Genomic DNA, 10007 nt, shown 5'->3' with positions numbered 1-10007 from the left:
AGAAGGGTGTTCGGTTAATGGTTCTCGGTCCTAAATGCTTGACAAGTGATTTCGGGGTGGGTGGGTTTGCGGTCCGAAGTGGGGTCCCTGCGAGGGTTCTCAGTTCTAAAGTGGTCCAATGTTTGAGTTTTCGATTTTTCCCACTTGGTTTTGGTCCCCACAAATCGAAAACTTCACACTTAAGAATACTTCACTATTAAATATAATTCATAACTAAGAAAACTTTACTATTAAGAAACCTTTACAATTACGTAAATGTTAATAAATTTTTACTTATTTAAGTTATTTTTTTATCTTTGACTTTTGTTGACTCATAACGTCTTATATAAACATGTATTTGCATGGTTTTCAATATATAAGTATGATTATCAAGGTATGCATATATAATAACTTATATAATCATGCCCTTAAGGCATTTCAAGTTCTTACTGTATTAATGCTATGATATGGATTCACTTGCATACAATTGTAGTTTAGATTTTTATTCGAATAAGTTTGACTTACATTGACCTAAAATAACGGGTTGTTAAATGGTCAACTTTCCATTGATGCCGTGTATTTCTTTCAAGTTGTGCGGGGTCTTGGTTTCTAGTAGGTATTTAATCTTGCTTGGGTTAGGTTGTATTTCGTGTCTTGTAACATAGTGTCCTAAAAATTTCCTTCTTCGGATCCAAACGTGTATTTCATGGGGTTGAGTTTCATTCGTGACCTTTCAAGTGTTTCGAAGGTTTCTTCAAAGTCTTGTAGCAAAGATGTGTCATCTGCGCTTTTGTTTACCGTATCGACGACACATACTTTGACATTCCACCCAATATAATCTTTGAAGACTTTGTCGACGAGACGCTGGTAGGTTGCTCAGACATTCTAGAGTCTAAATGGTGTTTTATGGTAATCGAAGGTGTCTTATTACTGTGTAGAATGTTGTTTTTTCTTTATCTTCTTTCTACATCAGTATCTGATGGTAGCCTTTGCAGGCATCCACGAAACATATCCACTTGAAACCTTCTAGTGATTCCACTTTCTGATTTTTTTCGAGGAGAAGTTGGCAATTTATTCAGAAATACTTCGTTCAGATTCGTGTAGTGTATGGACATCCACCAACTACCGTTATGTTTTTCATCATGATTGGATTTGCGATCCAGGTAGGGGAGATGGCTTCTCGGAGAATGTCTTCATTTACTAACTTGTCGACTTCTGTGTTTATTTCCTTATTTATGTCTCCTACTTGTCCTCTTCTTTTTTTGCTTTACTATCATAATTATGGACTAGATATTCAGGTTATTCTCGATGATGTCTCTAGATACTCTAACTATATCGGTAGGTTCCCATGTGACGATATGTTTGTACTTCCTCAGTAAGCTAACCAATTGTTCTCTTGTAGAGATGGGCAATGCGGAGTTGATTCGGATATGCTGGTTTGGATAATTGTCGTGGATTTGTTCCTTTTCCCTTATCTCTTCTTCTCTTTGGTGTTTATGGTACATGGAGATCTCTTCTACTGCCATTATTTTGTTGCGTTCAAGAGCTTTCCTTGTCATGGCTAGAATTTTCGCAATGCCACATTCGGTGGAGAGATTTGATCAGGATATGGATTGTGGATACGACTTCTCTGAATTTTATCATTGATGTCCTTCCAAGGATGATGTTATGTTATGGTAGGAAAATTGCTCCAAGCGGCGTTACGATGTGTTCTGCAAATCCGGTTAACCGAGCCACTGAGGGTTGAAGTCCATTTCTTAATTGCTGTGGTAGCTGCCTAAAGCCATGCTCAAATATTATTTTTGTTTTGATTCTATTATCGACGTAGAGTATGTGCATCTTAATTTCTTTTGTGCGAGCTTGTATTATTAGGGGAACTTCCCCTCACCAGTTTACGGGAATGGGATCTTTGGCTGAGAATTGCAATTCCTTTCATGGTAGGGGCAGTCTTGTTGTTCGTGGTGGTATTGCCTTGTGGTGGCTTCAGATAGCTAGTATTTTTGAACCTTTTCTCGTATTTTTGTTTTTTCATATTTTTTTATGACACTGGCATCTTGTTTTTGTTGTTTCGCTCTCTCATGCTTTTGACGATGTATTTGAGGTTTCCTTGGCATATGCAAATGTCCCATTTCCTTTTTAAAATAGTACATTCTGATGTTCCGTGCCTGCATCGCTTCCGGAGCTCGCATTATTTTGCTTTGACGACTGGCTTGTTTATGAACTTTTGGGTATTGTGAGGTTTATCAGATATGGCTAGTATGTCTAAATCTCGGCAACTTTTGTCGTCTTTTAGGTAAGGATGGTATGGTCTATGGTACTATCCTCTTTTGTTGTTGTACCCTCAAACTGGTTGGTGACTGTTCTGATGCTCCCTCCACCGTCCTTTTTGGGTTGTTTATGCCTTTAAGTACGCTTCCTTCATTGTTGTGCCTTTTTCTTTTCATATGTATCTTTTTACTCGTTCTTTCATTTCTTGTCTTGTGGTAGGTATATTCCCCATGAATGCTTGGGGAGTGGTCCAAGCAGGAGATATTGTGTGAAGGCTTTTGTTACAAGGTGATCCCTCTCGCCTGGTACGTCCATTGTGGCTTCACCGAAACACTTAAAGTAATCTCTATCGATTCTCCTTTGTATTATTTACATCCTATGATTTCTTGAACGACCCTTGTTGGAGCATGAAATGCTCTACAATGATGAGTGATTTATTAGGTTAGAGTATTCCTTCTATGAGAGCATATTCCCTCCACTAGTATATAAAGTGGAGATGAGTGGTTATTTATTTTATGAGTGCTCCCATGTAGACTTTAGAGAGAGAGACAGAGTTTGTTTGGCTGGGGATGCTTCTTAGCGATGTGAGCTATTAATGTAACATTTGATATCTCTCTATCTATCCATTACATTATACTCACATGTTTTATTCTTCATATTCATAGACGATTATATTCTTGATATTATCTTTCTGCCCCAATCCAATCGAAAAAATGGGAACCTACAATTGGTATCAGAGCCTAAGTGGTTGTCCTTTGAATCCATAAAAACATATTATAGTTTGTTGAAGATTACCTTGGTATCTTAATCATTTATGTGTCCAGGATAAAAGTTATTTTATATACCACTTCAACTCTAATATATTAACTTTAGTGGCTGCTTCTAATCAATCTCAACAAATGTATTTAATATATATCGCAAATAGCATGGGTTTCCCATCGTGTTCCCCAATGCTAGTTGTTGAAGAGTATGATCACTGAAAGTTAGAATGGAGAGAGCTTTGCTTGGTAAAGAAAAAGGTGAAGAAATATGGATGTCGGTGAAAGAAGGTCCTCATGTTCATGTTAGACAAGTTGTTAGAGATGTTGTTTCCACTCTTATGGGTCAAGAAGAATCCCGAACAGCATGACTAATTGCAAAAGACATTGAGCAGCTCCATGCAAATCAAATTGATTTCTCTGAAATGATATTTTGTGTACCATCATCTCTCTTTAAGCACATCAAGTTGTATAAATCTGCAAAAGAGATTTAGGATACACTTAAAGATTTGTTTGAAGGATCAGAGAACATAAAGTATAAGCGTCTGGCATCTGTGGTGAATGACCTCGACACCTTCACTACCATTCCTAGTGAATATGTTGCCTCTGCATAAAACCAATATAGGATCATGGTAAACAACATGACAACACATGGAGTAGTCCAAACTCCAGTCGAGTACAATCTCAAGTTCATCAACATTCTCAGAAAAGGATGGGGAAATGTCAAGTCACGTCTTCAGAGTAATGGATCTCTCAAGAAATTGAAGCTGTACCAGTTTTTGACGAGCTGAAGGTCACCAATCTAACATTTCTCAAACGTTGAGAGAACTCTCTGGAGGTCCTCTCGCTTTATTCCATTCAACCAATCGATTACTTCCGAACCCAGCTGCATCGGTGCCTTTAGGAGCCATCTCATCTGTTCCACCACTTCAACCTACTCGACCCACTCCATCTGTTGCACCAGTTCCACCAATTTTGAACTATCCATATGAAGAAAACTCTAATCTAAAAGTCGCTGAGTCCGAACTTTGCTTCCAGCAAAATTTTGCTCTTCTATCTATGAGGTAAAGACGACCTTGGAATCCCAATCAAAAACCTCCTCAGAATAGATTTAAGGCTCCTCACCAAATCAATCATCAACTTTAACCTAAACCAACTGAAAATCCACCAGCATATCGACCCAACATTCCAAATTGCTCATTTGAACCTCAAGAAGTTCCGAACTCAGCCAAATCCAAGATTGTTTGTCATAAATGTGGTCTCGGAAACCACTATGCAAAGGAATGTTTGGCTGATGTTCCTCAAAAATGAAAGGTGAAAGACTATGCCTACTTTTCTCGTCGAGTACAAGAACTCGGTGAAAGTTATGGTTTTAAGAAATATTGATGGGTTATGGTCATCTGTGAAGGTTTGTATCGATCGGATACACTCAAGTATGAATAAAAATGAATAAAAAAACTAAGAAAAGATGAAACAGAAAAAAAGAGCATAAGTAATCACAAAGACAGTTTCACTAAGAAAGAATGTTCTCACTAAGAGAACGAAGGTCACAAAGACATACATTAGAGTTTCACCTTAATGTTGAATATATAATATTACAATAAATGATATACCACTAATTAAGGTAAGTATACCTATCTATGTAAAGGTCTGATCCTAATCATAAAGATTACGAATCAGATATCTGTTCTATATATACGTATAAATGCCTAATTTACAAAATATCCGCAAGATCATAGGTTCACATTACCGTTTATAAGTTATGGTGTTGGCGTTAGCACTGGTGCTGATGTTGGCGCTGGTGGTCAGCGTGTAATGTGTTTGACTCATCAGATCATAAGGTGTGATCTTAGAATCTCCCCCAATCTAATGATGTCAAAACTAATCTTCAACGAAGTCATCAAGGTCATCGTTGGAGAATTTTTCAGCATCATTTAAGATATCAGGTTTCAACCACTTGAAGTCATTAAGATGAAGATCAGCGAGACGCTTACTGTGTTCAAAATAAATTAACCCATGATATCCTTGTTCTAGTTCCTTTTGTCGGATACCCGTTAGTCAAATATTGAACAAATGTTCAATGAGAGCAACATGAAGATCTTCATTCCATTGAAAGCGCATTTGGTTCTGACTGTCAAGATAAAAAATACAATGTTCTGGTTCCCAAATGAACATGTACTGAACTGGTTCAACACCCACTGGTAGCTTATTGTTTGTATAGGGACTTCCATATGAAAGAAGGAACTTGGTATATTCGGACATTCTTGGCTTGCTAGATCTTTCTAAGGTAGATGGCTGGGATGGACCACCTGAAGTTACTAAATTGAGCTTCTTAACTTTGTTAATCAGGGTTTGAATAGAAAATTGTACCTCCTCAGCATGAACACCTTTATGTTTAGAAAATATCTCATGAATTTATATCCACTCGTTGTAGCCATATTTAACCAATTCATGAGAAAATATAACTTCAGTATATTCAAACTTGGTATTTTTTCCTGACCAGATGCAATTTTAAAGATTCATTCTTGGGTTTGGTGCATCTGAATTTGATGATGGGATCAGGTTGATATCTTTGACCTAGAGTATTTCCAAATTTCCTACGATTAATTCGATCATTCAGCTGAGAGACTTTTTTTTCGTTTGGCGACATCAATATTGAAACCTTGAATATTGGACTCTTTAGCATCAGCTGATGCAAGGTTCTGAGAAAGTTTGATAGATCGACGATCATCTCTTCTTGTTCGAACCATAACATTATGTTCCAAAATAATTTCTCTAACCTCCTCAACTGTCATTTTCTAGTGTTTAGCTAAATCCTACAAATTAACTATCATCTTATATTTCTTTGGAGGAGGGGCTGAAAAACCACTAGCGGCAGATGAAGTTCCAGCTTCAGCGTTATTTTCTCCCCATGAGAAGGAAGCCTTCCTTTTTCTAGGATTGAGCTGTTCGACATCAAACTCAATGTTGTTGTTGGATCCTTGATGAATCTCCCCTTCAAAATATGTATTAGGGTAAACGACACTTAGAGGAACAATACTTTTTGCGATGAACCCTAAATCAAGAAACCCTACATACTCATCAGTATCAGACTGGTCACTAGCATCCGGAATAGGTTGTTCATCATTTGTTGCATCAGCGTCTGGGATGTGATGATCATTGCTCTCTTGTTCATCTACAACAATTTTGTTGTTTGATTATCATCCCTTCCCGATTCATACATTTCAGTCGGAGATACAGTTGTTGAAGTCATCATTAGTTCTTGATTATTTCCCCCTTTTTCCCATCATCAGTTTGGGGAGGGGATTCATGAGGTGGAGAGGGAGTGCAAGGAGGTGGATTTGATGGCGTTGGAGGAGGTGAAGGTGGACTTGATGATGGAGGTGGAAGTGGAGGATTACTGTTTCGAGAGCTAGGAGGAGTGTCTTTAATCATCATATTATCATCATCAACCAAAGCCATTGAGCGTTTGATGTCAGCCACATCTTTCTCCATTTGGACAGTCTTTCTCCAAGAGATTGAGTCATCTGAACTAATAGGGAGAGCTGGGAGAGCATGGTAGTTTGAAAGTTGGAACTGGACTCCCACTGATAATTAGAAGCGGTCTGAAGAGGAGTTGGCATTGAGTAGTTTTGTTATATACCTTGTAAAGCTCTTCTGAAAAATAGATTGACAATTATTTCTTTCCTTGTTCTACTATAAGCATGACACTAAATTTCTTCTTGGGGTGTTGCCGAATAGATTGACTACGTATCACTTGGAACTGGGTTGGCTAGAGTAGGTAGTGTTTGATGTAGTAGCAAGGCCTTTTCTTCTGAGTTTTGTATGAATCTTCCCAACACGGTTAGCTTTCCATTGAGGCCCTGAATTTCTTTCAGGTTGTGCGGGGTCTTGGTTTCTAGTAGGTCTTTGATCTTGCTTGGGTTAGGTTGTATTTCGTGTCTTGTAACATAGTGTTCCCAAAATTTTCCTTATTCGGCTCCAAACGTGCATTTCGTGGGGTTGAGTTTCATTCATGACCTTTTCGGTGTTTCGAAGGTTTCTTCAATGTCTTGTCGCTAGGATGCGTCATCTACACTTTTGATTACCGTATCGACAACATATACTTTGACGTTCCACCCAATATAATCTTTGAAGATTTGTCGTCGAGTTGCTGGTAGGTTGCTCTGACATTGTAGAGTCTAAATGGTGTTTTATGGTAATCGAAGGTGTCTTATTTTGTGTAGAATGTTGTTTTTTCTTCATCTTCTTTCTACATAAGTATCTGATGGTAGCCTTTGCAGGCATCCAGGAAACATTTCCACTTGAAACCTTCTAGTGATTCCACTTTTTGATTTTTTCAAGGAGAAGTTGGCAATGTATTTGGAAATAGTTCGTTTAGATCCGTGTAGTTTATGAACATCCGCCAGCTACCATCATGTTTTTTATCATGATTGGATTTGCGATCCAGGTAAGGGAGATGGATTCTTGGAGAATGTCGTCATTTACTAACTTGTCGACTTCTATGTTTTTTTCCTTATTTATGTCTCCTATTTGTCCTCTTCTTTTTTTGCTTTACTATCATACTTATGGACTAGATATTCAGGTTATGCTCGATGATGTCTGTACATATTCGAACTATATTGGTAGGTTCCCATGCGAAGATATTTTTGTACTTCCTTAGCAAGCTAACCAACTGTTCTCTTGTAGAGATGGGTAATATGGAGTTGATTCAGATATGTTGGTTTGGATAATTGTCGTGGATTTCGTCCTTTACCCTTCTCTCTTTTTCTCTTTGGTGTTTTTGGTCTCTGGAGATGTCTTCTACTGCCATAATTTGGTTGCATTCAAGAGCTTTGCTTGTCATGGATAGAATTGTCGCAATGCCACATTCGGTGGGGAGATTTGATCATGATATGGATTGTGCATGCGGTTGCTATGAATTTTAGCATTGATGTCCTTCCAAGGATAATGTTATGTTCTGAGGGTGCTCGAACGATTTATGAATTAAGAAATATTGTCTTCCTCCTTTCTTTGTTCCGATATTCGAGTGTAAATGGTAGGAAAATCGCTCCAAGTGGCGTTACGATGTGTCCTGTAAATTCGGTTAAACCAAGCCACTGAGGGTTGAAGTCCATCTCTCAATTGGTGTGGTTGCTGCCTAAAGCCGCGCTCAAATATTATTTTTGTTTTGCTTCTATTATAGCCGTAGTGTATGTGTGTCTTAATTTATTTTATGCGAGCTTTTATTATCATGGGATCTTCCCTTAACCAGTTTAGGGGAATGGGATCTTTGGCTGAGAATTGCAATTCTTTTCATGGTAGGGGCTGTCTTGTTGTTCGTGGTGGTATTGCCTTGTGGTGGCTTCAGATAGCTAGTATTTCTGAACTTTTTCCCGTATTTTTGTTTTTCATATCTTCTTTATCACGCTGGTAGCTTGTTGTGTTGTTTCGCTCTCTCAAGATTTTGACGATGTATTCGAGGTTTTCTTGGCGTATCCACACGTCCAATTCCTTTTTAAAACAATACATTATTATCTACCGTGCCTGCATCGCTTCCGGAACTCGCATTATTTTGTTTTTTCAACTGGCTTGTTTATGAACTTGCGAGTATTGTGAGGTTTATCAGATATGGCTACTATGTCTGAATCACGGCAACTTCTGTTATCTTTTAGGTAAGGATGGTATGGTCTATGGTACTGCCCTCTTTTGTTGTTGTACCCTAGGACTGGTTGGTGACTGTTCTGATGCTCCCTCTACCGTCCTCTTTGGGTTGTTTCCGACTTTGTGTATGCTTCCTTCATTGTTGTGGCTTCTTGTTTTCATATGTATCATTTTACTCGTTCTTTCATTTCTTTTCTTGTGGTAGGTATATTTCCCATGAATGCTTGGATAGTGGTCCAAGAAGGAGACCGTGTGTGAAGGCTGTTGTTACAAAGTGACTGCTCTTGCTTGGTACGTCCATTGTGGCTTCATTGAAACACTTAAAGTAATCTCTAATCAATTCTCCTTTGTATTGTTTACATCCTATGATTTCTTGAACGTCCCTTGTTGGAGCATGAAATGCTCTATAATGATGATTGATTTATTAGGTTAGAGTAATCCTTTTTCGAGAGCATATTCCCTCCAATACTATATAAAGTGGAGGTGAGTGGTTATTTTTTTATGAGTGCACCCATGTAGACTTTAGAGAGAGAGAGAGAGGGAGTGCTTGGATAAGGATGCTCCCTAGCTATGTGAGTTGCTCATGTAACATTTGATATCTCTCTATCTATCCATTACATTTTACTCACATGTTTTATTCTTCATATTCATACACAATTATCTTCTTGATATTATCTTTCCGCACCAATCCAATCGAAAAATAGGAACCTACAATTGGTATCAGAGCCTAAGTGGTTGTCCTTTGAATCCATAAGAACATATTTTAGTTGGTTGAAGATTACATTGGTATCGTAATCATTTATGTGTTCAGGATAAAAGTTATTTTATATACCACTTCAGCTCTAATATCTTAACTTTAGTGGCTGCTTCTAATCAATCTTAACAAATGTATTTAATGTATATCGCAAATAGAATGGGTTGCCCATCGTGTTCCTGATTGCTAGTTGTTGAAGAGTATGATCATTGAAAGTTTAAATGGAGAGAGTTTTGCTTGACAAAGAAAAAGGTGAAGAAATATGGAGGTCGGTGAAACAAGGTCCTCATGTTCCTGTTAGACAAGTGGTTAGAGATGATTTTTTCACTGTTATGGGTCAAGAAAATTCCCTACCAGCACCACTAACTGCAAAAGACATGAAGAAGCTCCATGCAAATCAAATTGATTTCTCTAAATTGATATTTTGTGTACCACCATTTCTCATTGAGCACACAAGTTGTGCAAATATGCAAAAGAGATTTGGGATACACTAAAAGATTTGTTTGAAAGATCAGAGAACATAAAGTATAAGCGTTTGGCATCTGTGGTGAACGACCTCGACACCTTCACTACTATTCCTAGTGAATATGTTGCCTCTGTATATA

This window comes from Lactuca virosa, chromosome 4 (assembly GCF_052849685.1).
Source record: "Lactuca virosa cultivar CGN04683 chromosome 4, Lactuca_virosa_CGN04683_v6, whole genome shotgun sequence".
Classification (NCBI taxonomy): domain Eukaryota; kingdom Viridiplantae; phylum Streptophyta; class Magnoliopsida; order Asterales; family Asteraceae; genus Lactuca; species Lactuca virosa.
The sequence above is the reverse complement of the archived record's forward strand: the minus strand, read 5'-3'. Positions refer to the sequence as shown.